This window comes from Macrobrachium nipponense, chromosome 12 (assembly GCF_015104395.2).
Source record: "Macrobrachium nipponense isolate FS-2020 chromosome 12, ASM1510439v2, whole genome shotgun sequence".
Lineage (NCBI taxonomy): Eukaryota > Metazoa > Arthropoda > Malacostraca > Decapoda > Palaemonidae > Macrobrachium > Macrobrachium nipponense.
The window spans coordinates 68892882-68902395 of record NC_087205.1 but is presented as its reverse complement, the minus strand read 5'-3'; positions in this window follow the sequence as shown (position 1 = coordinate 68902395).

Genomic DNA, 9514 nt, shown 5'->3' with positions numbered 1-9514 from the left:
CAGGCTGCCGAAGATCGAGCACGTGCACGAATCTTGAAGGATTGCTTCTCGTCCTCCGAGGCGTCCTCCCCATACAGGGGTTGGAGCTCTCGGAAGGACTCGCGCCCCCTAAAGAAGCTTTAGAGAAGAGGACGCTTCACGTCCTCTCTCTCTCGTCACGAGAGGATGAAAGAGTCCTGTGCCCTGTCAGGGCTCTCGAGTTATATTTACATAAACGAAGGAAGTAACATACTAATCTCTTTCATGATTAGAAGTCTTTCAGACTTGATAGGACCAGAAGAGGAAGAGAGAATAATATGTCCAGTCAGAGCTCTCAAGTATTATCTTTTAACATACAGAGAAGATTCGTGGCCCTCCAAGTACCAGTTAAAAGCCTTCATTTCCTCTGTCCAAAAATGCCTTGGCATTTTTTCTGAGGAACCTTATTGTGAGGCACATTCACCTTTAATGAGACTGACTTTATTTTTAGCAGTGAAAGTTAAAGCAGTCCCCGGTTATCAGTAATCCGGTTTTATGGGTGTTTGAATCGTCGATTTATTGTGCCAAAATGGGCCGAGTTTGGGTTATCAGTGCCAATAATAGAGTTATGGTGCCATAACATACCTAACAGAGGTCCCATAAATCAGAGTTTTGGTTAACGGCAGTTTTTACACAGACACACACACGCACACGGGGAATGAAACCCCCGCCGATAACCAGGGACTGCCTTACTAGGTACTTGGAGCACCTTCCAGTCCTTTTAAGTGGTTGGGTATTGGTTTTTAGTGAGGTTTGGTGGTGATTTCCTTATTCTGGTTTTTTGGTGTTTTGGTGTTGCACCCTGGGCGGGGACATAGTGTTTTTAGACCTTGCTAGCCACAGACTTTTTCTTAGCTGCAATGGATCCCACTGTTGTAGAAGACGATACCTGGCTTTGCTGCCACGTTTCTTACAAGTCAAGATGAGCATCATTCAGAGGCAATATTAATCTGTAGCTGCTTTCTTAACAGATAAGGAACCGAAAAGCATTTTACTAAATGCCAGCACTCTCGGTTTTTCTTTTCATTCTGTAATATGAATTATAATCTAGTATATCCATGTATCCCACCTCCTACAATGTGGAATTCAGTTATGTAATTACTTGGTAAGTTGCATATATAAAAATATTGTTATTATAAAATTAGATTTCATAAATACTTGCCAAGAAATTTCATAATGAAAGCCATCCATCCTCCCCTCATGGATGAAATGGGCATAAACTACTGAACTCTGCCGCATTGGTTCTTCTCTACCCTGAAAGTGGGCAGCGTCAGTTGCCTAGCCAAAACAAAATATCACTACCGCAAGTTTCCAAAAATCCAGCTGCCGACTGACAGTGAATCTATAGCTATGTAATTAATTGTTTAAGTTTTATATATACTATATAAAATCATATTTTATTATAAAAATATAATTTGTTGCTATTTCAATTTGTAGCTCCTTTTACTTATGTCCTTAATTTTCTGGTCTTTATCTTGCTGTCAAACCACACCAGTTCTTTTTTATGTTCTCAACCTTCCTCTCTTCCCCACTTGCCCTTGTAATAATTTCAGCGTTTGAGTCCTACTTTGTACATGTTTTGTAATCCTGAGCAACTTACAACAATGTTACAATTCTTACTATGTATCATCTCAACTCGTCCACAAAAACCATACAGCCACTCTTGATTTTGTATTTTATTTTACTTTTCTATTGACCATAAGCTTTGTTTTGCTTACATTAACTCTCACTCTATAACCATAACTCCCTTTCACCTTTTTATCATTTCCACCACTTCGGTCCTCACCATTATTGTCTTCTCAGCCCACCCTTGCTCAGACACACACTCCTCATCTTAGTGTCTTGAAAGACTAGGTCAACACTACCATAATAAATAACCCCAAATCCACTCACAAGCCCATCAGACTCTCTAAATATACCAACATACCCCAACCTAATTCCCACATCTCTTCCTCAATCTTTCTGTCACACCTTCCCAATATCCCCCCAACTCCCATCTGATTAACCATACCTCCCCTATCTATGTATACACACAACTCCACAGCATTGTGACAAGACTTCTGTCATCATATAGGGGAAAGATCACAAAAATCCTTATATCGAAAGGAATATTTAAAGTTTCCTCCTCCTCCTCCTCCTCCTCCTCCTCCTCCTCCTCCTCCTCCTCCTCCTCCTCCTCCTCCTCCTCCTCCTCCTCCTCCTCCTCCTCCTCCTCCTCCTCTCTCTCTCTCTCTCTCTCTCTCTCTCTCATCTCTCTCTCTCTCTCTCTCTCTCTCTCCTAAGAGTACTACTCGGATGAAACAGCAAAAGCGAATATATTCCCAAGAAGATTATTCAAATATCTAAAGATGAGTTTTAGTTGAAGGTTATCCAAACAGTGTGACTGTTATAAGGGTGGGCTATCTTAGTTCTTAGAATGATGTACCCTTATCAAAGGTAGCATTTACTCTATTAGGAGTTCATGTAAACAACTTAAATCTTGTCATCTAATGAGCTCATGTTATGTATAAGTTATTTACATTCATGTGTACCATGGTAACACTGTAGGTAATTTTGCATGGACAACCACTAATTTACGATACGTTTTGGTAACATATCTTTTCTCTTCCAGTAATCCTATCCGGAAACCCAAGATTCCAAGACACCCATCAATGCGAGGTGTAAGTATTGGGTCATTTTTTAATTTTGACGTGATTGGTTTTTATTGTCATACAAGGTGATTGGTATTCATTTCAATTTTTACTTTTTCTGGTACCATATATACTGTTATCTTCACAGTACTTGGAACTTGAATCATTGTAGTATTTTAAATCTAAATTTTTATTCATATTTATATTCTTAAACAGTCCAATTGTACAGATATTTGACTTTCCTGTTGCTAGTCTTGGAGGTTAGGGAAGATTTTTTTTTTTTTTTTTTCTATTTCATGTAAGCATTGGTTTGTTTGACTTCTCAGCATTTTTCAGGCTGTTTTACCTTTATTCTAGGTTAAAGGAGGTGCTTTTGGACAGTCATGGAGAAACACCAATTTTTTGGTTTTACAATTGACCTTATGAATGATCAGTGCTAATTATTTGACTAAAATTCATCTAATGGGCTACTTCAATCTTATGGGATGCATAAGAAATCAGTATAATTTGGTGTTTCAAGGTCCCTTTTGATGGTGTCATTGATTTCAGTCTAGGCAGCCATTCAAAAGGGCAAATAGATGCTTTCTGTCAGCATGTAGTGCTCTTACTTTCACATTACAATACATTATCAGTCGAGGCAGTATCTATGCTTTTTCGTTAAAGGGAAAGTCTGTTAGTTCTAAGCTCGTGTGTTTTGATTTGAATGCAGCACCACAAGTATTCACATGTGTATTGGCATCTTTATCAGTATGGAGTAATTTGCTGGTATCAAAACTTCTATATTTTTTGATGACTAGTTCTTGCCAACTTATTTCATGAGATCTTGAGGGTGAAGGATTATCTTGTTTGTCTAACCTCGGGGCTGGTCATTGTGATCAGTGGTGATAAATTGATGCCTATTCCAAGCCAGTTGTTTATTTATGTGGGGATGAACAGTGACTCACTCATTTTGAGTTTTTTCCAACTGAGATTAATAGACAGTTTTCTATTGCTATTGAAAAATTTTTTTATGGGTCTGCCTCTAGACTTCAAGAACCCAGGACATCACATCACATAGTCCTCATTTTGAGAAACATATGATATCAGGGAGTTGGACTGTAGAGAAAAGCAAGCTGCTCACAAATATCCTAGAGCTTTTGGTGGTTGGGAATGGTCTTCCACAACAGAACATAGAGTCAGAGACAAGACAATCTCTCTTTTCCGACAATTCACCCTCCCTCTTGTACGTAAGGAGGGAAGGAGTTGCAAATAGAGAGATCTGTTCAGGCTAGGAAAGAAACTTTCTCTGTCCCCTTTGGACAGAGTCCAGGAATATCATTCTTTTTCCACATCTTGTCTCTGGGAAAAACGGTGTTATACCAGTTAAACAGGAAAGTGTAAGGTCTTCTGTCAAAATGTTCCTCTTCCATAGGTCTGCCAGAAGTTGTGACTGCCCAAAACACAACACTCCTAGTTCACTTGTCTCCATGCCAAGATCCTCAGGCATGAGCAGTTAATGCCTTTCTTCAGAAGTAATTGAATCTAGACCTATATGCTTTTCTCTGTATGCAGTTGTGAGAGAAAATACTTAACAAATTGTGAGCTTCATAGAACACCAAGGTTTTGATAGCTTCACAGAACACAAAGATTTTGAGTCTTGAAGACCCCTCCACTGTTAGACTTATCAGTAACATGTCATTTGTTCATGCAACTTACCTGTCAGATATATATATAGCTGATAATTCCGACGACCGACAGAATTTAAAACTTACGACACACGTAGTGGGAGTCAGGTGGTTAGTACCCATTCCCGCCGCTGGGAGGCGGGTATCAGGAACCATTCCCATTTTCTATTCATAATTTTTCTGTCGCCGGTGTTGTGAACATCTGTTTACAGCACCTCCGTCTGGATTTGGAAACTTTTGGCTACTTGAGTATCCCTTTTGGTTCTTTTTGGATTAATTGACTTGGATCGGTGGCTAGGCACACGTTATTAGATTGATTTGATTTGGTTTGGATTTCTCTTGGAATATTATGTCAGGGTCTAGTACAGCTAGCGCTAGATTTTGCTCTAGGACTGATTGTAGAGGTAGGCTACTGAAAGCTTCAGTTAGACCCACATACGGTATGTAAGGGTTGCAGGGAGCATGAATGTGTGTATGAAGCCGTTGCAAGGAGTGCGAAAGATTAACAGATTCTGAGTGGAAGGCATATGAGACCTATCTTAGGAAACTAGAAAAGGATAGGTTAAGGAGGTCTTCCTCCAGGAGTGTTTCAGGTGTGCAAGAAATTAATGTTTCTCCTGTTAACCCTCCTTCTGTTAATTCTCCTAACCCTGTAGTGTTGCCTCCGGGCCCTGAAACAGTGTCAGTAGAGAGTAATACTTTGTCCTTAATTTTGGAGTCGATTCGAAATTTAGAATCTAAAGTGTTGGCTCTTGAGAGCAAAAGTGATGTGCAAAAGTGCAGTGATACCCCTTGTGTAGTGGAGGGTGCGTCAGATTGGCCTCGTTTTGCCTCTAGGCCTGGACCTCTGCTTGACTCCCAGGACCCGGGGAGGGAGCATGTCGAAAGCCTAAGGAGGGTTACAAGGAACCCCCACCGATCTGGCGTGCCTTCGGCAGTTACTGATGAAAATCCCCAGACTGCCAAGGAGCGTGCGCGTGCACGTCTCCTCAAATAGTGTTTTCGTCATCGGAGGCTTCATCCCCACGTAAAGGGTGGAGTTCTCCGCTGAAAAGGACGGCGCGTGTTGGTGACGCTTCACGTCCAAGTTCTCCGGAACTGCGATCTTCTCCTGACAGTGCGTTCGCCGCTTTTCCGCCGCAGAAAAGCGTTAGAGTCTTCGGACCTGGATTCGGGTAATTCGTGCGAGCGATACAGTCGCTCTAGAGCTCGGGAGGAGGCCGTGCCTGGGAGGAGGAGGGAGGCGTCCCCTCGCCGCTCTCCTGCTCACAGGATCAGTCCCTCCCCAGAGCAGGAAGATTCGTCAACCAAGAGGATGCTTCAGTCACTGCAGCAACAACTTCAGGACGCTCTTGCTTCTAGAGAGTCTCTTCCGCGTCGTCGTAGGAAGGATGAGAAGCTTCCTGTGAAGAAGTCAAGACCTTCTCTTTCTCCTTGCTCGCCTCTCTTCGTTCGAGTCTCCCTCTAGAGTTTGTTCTGCTCCCCAGCAGCTCGCTAGAGGAGGTGAGAAGTTTGTTTCTCGCTCTCAGGATGAGGTTTCACCCGCTCGCACGTTTTCGAATGTTCGTAAGCGAGTTGTGGACGCTGAGCGCGCTTCTGTGCAAGTGGAGCGCGCTTCCGTTGCCGCCAAACGCGCACCTGTTGTTGATAAACGCGCCAGTGGACGCTCGGTGGGCGCCAGGCGTGCATTAGTAGATGCGAGCGTGCACCTGTCGGCGCCAAACGTGTGGCTTCGGACGCCAAGCGCACGCTAGTGGACGCCAGTTCCTCCACCAACGCAAGTTCAGGTGGAAGAGGGAACCCTAACCTGTTCGTCATATTTCTTCAGGACTACCTCCAACTTCTCCAGTTTCTGAAGAAGGAGTTAGCGATGATTTAGTCGAAGCAGAGGAAAGAAGAGCAGCAGCCAGCTCCTGTCTCATCGGACTACAAAGTTTTTGAACGCGTCTTCTACAGTCGGAGTTTGGAGAAACTTTCCAACCGGAAGCCCCTCGTACTCCCCCTTCTCAATTTTCTTCTTTTAAAGCATCGAAAGCAACGGGGTTCGTTAAAATGAAGAAGTCGCTTTCCACGAAGCAAGCGTTCCGGAAAATCCACGATTGGATGGAGAAGAGGAAAGCGTCAGGCAAGTCCTCTTTTGCTTTGCCGCCATCAAGACTCTGCGGAAAAGGGGGCATGTGGTACGAGACGGGAGAGGACGTAGGCGTTAAACTACCAGCCTCTGCTCAGGGTGATTTCGGGAGCATCGTGGACGCCTCCAGAAGAGCCCTTCTGTCTTCATCAAAAGTCTTCTTGGACTCACAACGAGTTCGACTTCCATCTAAAAGGCCTCTTCAGGACTCTAGAGGTCTTCAACTTTCTCGACTGGTGTCTTGGAGTTTTGGGTGGATTGCCAGGTCAAGGAGTTCTGATACCATTAGTCTGGGGGAGCTGTCCAGTGTACTGTCTTGTATGGACAAGGCCGTCAGGGATGGTTCTGAGGAGTTGGCTACTCACTTTAGCTCGGGGATTCTCAAGAAGAGAGCACTCTTGTAACTTCACAGCCAAATCCGTCTCACCAGCGCAAAAGGCGGACTTGCTCTTCGCTCCGTTTTCAGACCATCTCTTCCCCCAGACTATGGTTAAGGACATAGCATCGAGCCTTCAGGAGAAGGCAACGCAAGATCTTCTGCTCAGTCTTCTAGAAGACCAGCAGCTGCTGCTTCTTCTGGCGTTTCTTTTACCAAGAAACCGAAGCCCTTTCGTGTTGGATCTTCCTCGAAAAACAGCCTCTCGAGGAAGAGGCTCTTCCAGAGGGAAAAAACCCCTGCTCCGTCAAAGAGTAGGAAGTGATTTTGGAAGTCCTTCAGACGCCGGTAGGAGCCAGGCTTCTTCTGTTCGCGAAAGCCTGGGAAGAGAGAGATGCCGACCCTTGGTCGCTAGATATTGTGAGGAAGGGATACAGGATTCCGTTCATGAAGTCACCCCTGCTATCCTCAACCACCCAAAGGATTTGTCTCCTTCGTATCGAGGAGAAAAACAGAAAGTGCTTTTCGATCTGCTAGAACAAATGATCAAGAAGCAAGCGGTGGTGGAACAGGTCTTCGACCTGGAATCTTCCAGGTTTTTACAACCGTCTGTTCCTAGTGCCGAAACAGTCGGGGGGGCTGGCGACCCGTCCTCGATGTCAGCAGCCTAAACCTCTTCGTCACAAAGAAAAAATTCAAGATGGAGACACCCTCAATCTGTGCTGTCAGCTTTAAGACCGGGGGATTGGATGGTCTCACTAGACCTCCAAGAACGCGTACTTTCACGTCCCCATCCATCCCCCACCCCAATCAAGGAAATACTTGCGATTTGTCTGAAGGGAAGGTATTCCAATTCAGGGCCACTTTGCTTCGGCGGTCTGACCACAGCGCCGATGGTTTTCACCATTGCTGATGAAGAACGTGGCGAGGCTGCTTCATCTGGAGAATATAAGGATCTCTCTCTACCTAGACGACTGGCTTATTCGAGCTTCATCGCGAGACCGGTGTCTGGAGGGACCTGCACACGACCCTGTCGTTAGCGAAGTCCCTGGGGCTTCTGGTAAACCTTCCAAAAGTCACATTTGACTCCTTCTCAATCCTTAGGTCTATCTGGGGATTCAGATAGACTCAGTGGCTTTTTTTCGGGCTTTTCCGTTCTCAGGGGCGACAACTTCAATGCTTGGAAAAAGTGGCGACCTTTCTGGGGAAGGAAACATGCTCGGTGAGGGAATGATGAGTCTGCTGGGGACCATTTCCTCACTGGAGAAGTTTGTTTCTCTGGGAAGGTTGCACCTCAGACCTCTTCAATTCTTCCTAGCCAATAATTGGAAGAACAAACAGATCTGGAGGCGATTTGTGGTTAACGAGAGAGGTGAAAGATCACCTAAGTTGGTGGTCAGATCCACGGAAGCTCGCAGAAGGGCTCTCTCAAACTTCGGAACCCCGACCTAGTGTTGTTTTCCGACGCGTTGTCCACGGGTTGGGGACAACACTAGGAGGGAAAGAAGTGTCAGGCACCTGGAGAGGGGAACAGGTGTGTCCTGGCACATCAATCTGAAAGAGCTGTCTGCGATTTACCTGGCGCTCAGGTTCTTCCAGGAGGAAATCTCCGGCAAAGTCATTCAGATCAACTCGGGACAACACCACAGCACTGGCATACCTAAGAAATCAAGGGGGAACTCACTCGCCTTTCTCTGTTTGCCATCGCGAAGGAACTGTTATGGGCGAAAGCACAAGACGTCACTATCCTGACAAGGTTCGTGTCAGGAGTACAGAATGTTCGAGCGGACCTTCTCAGTCGACGAGGACAGCTTCTGCCTACAGAGTGGACCCTTCACCAGGAGGTTTGCCAGTCGCTGTGGAACCTGTGGGGTTGTCCGCAGGTGGACGTCTTCGCAACTTCCAGGACGAAAAGACTTCAGCTGTCCCCCTAGATGCTGAAGCCTTGCCGAGTATGGGGGGCTTAGGGTTCAGCAGCTGGGCCCTGATGCCTGGTGGGAACTACTTTCTCGCTGGGCCTTGGTGCCCAGCTGTTGATCCAACTAAATAAGTCAGCTCTTTTCCTTTCACTAAAACTTTTCATCCTTCTGCTCCTCCCCTATAAGGTACAGATTTTATGTTGATGACTTTTGGATTGATTTTGGACATGATTTGGACTTATTCATTGGATTTGGTGGAGGGTGAGGATGGTTGGCATGCCACCTCACCCGTAGAACTCGAGTACCTAACGTGGTCGAGCGAGGGGAAAGTTTAGATGTCAAACCCTTCTCTTAGTGCTGGGTCTGATCTCGACGGACATCATGACGCCTTAAGCACTGAGGTTGTATATCTGGGTGGTACCCCTAGGGCAGCCCTGTATGGGATAACACTGTCCTCTAAATGTGGCTCCATGGTGGGTGGGGGACTACCTGGACGAATCATCAATTCTACGTCTTATGGACACACTAAAACCTTCTGTTGACGACTTGGGCAAGGATAAGGACAAGGAAAATTTTGGTAATTCTTCCATTGTGACTTTGGAGCCTTTTTCTAATGAGCTCCTTGTTACAAACATTTTGTATGTAAAACCAGTCCCTTTAGACTGGAATTATGAAACCTTATTCAATGAATTTTGTAAATTTGGGAACGTAAAAGAATTACGGAATAGACTTGGAAAAAATTACGGTTGTTTTGAATTTTGGATATTTTTCAACAA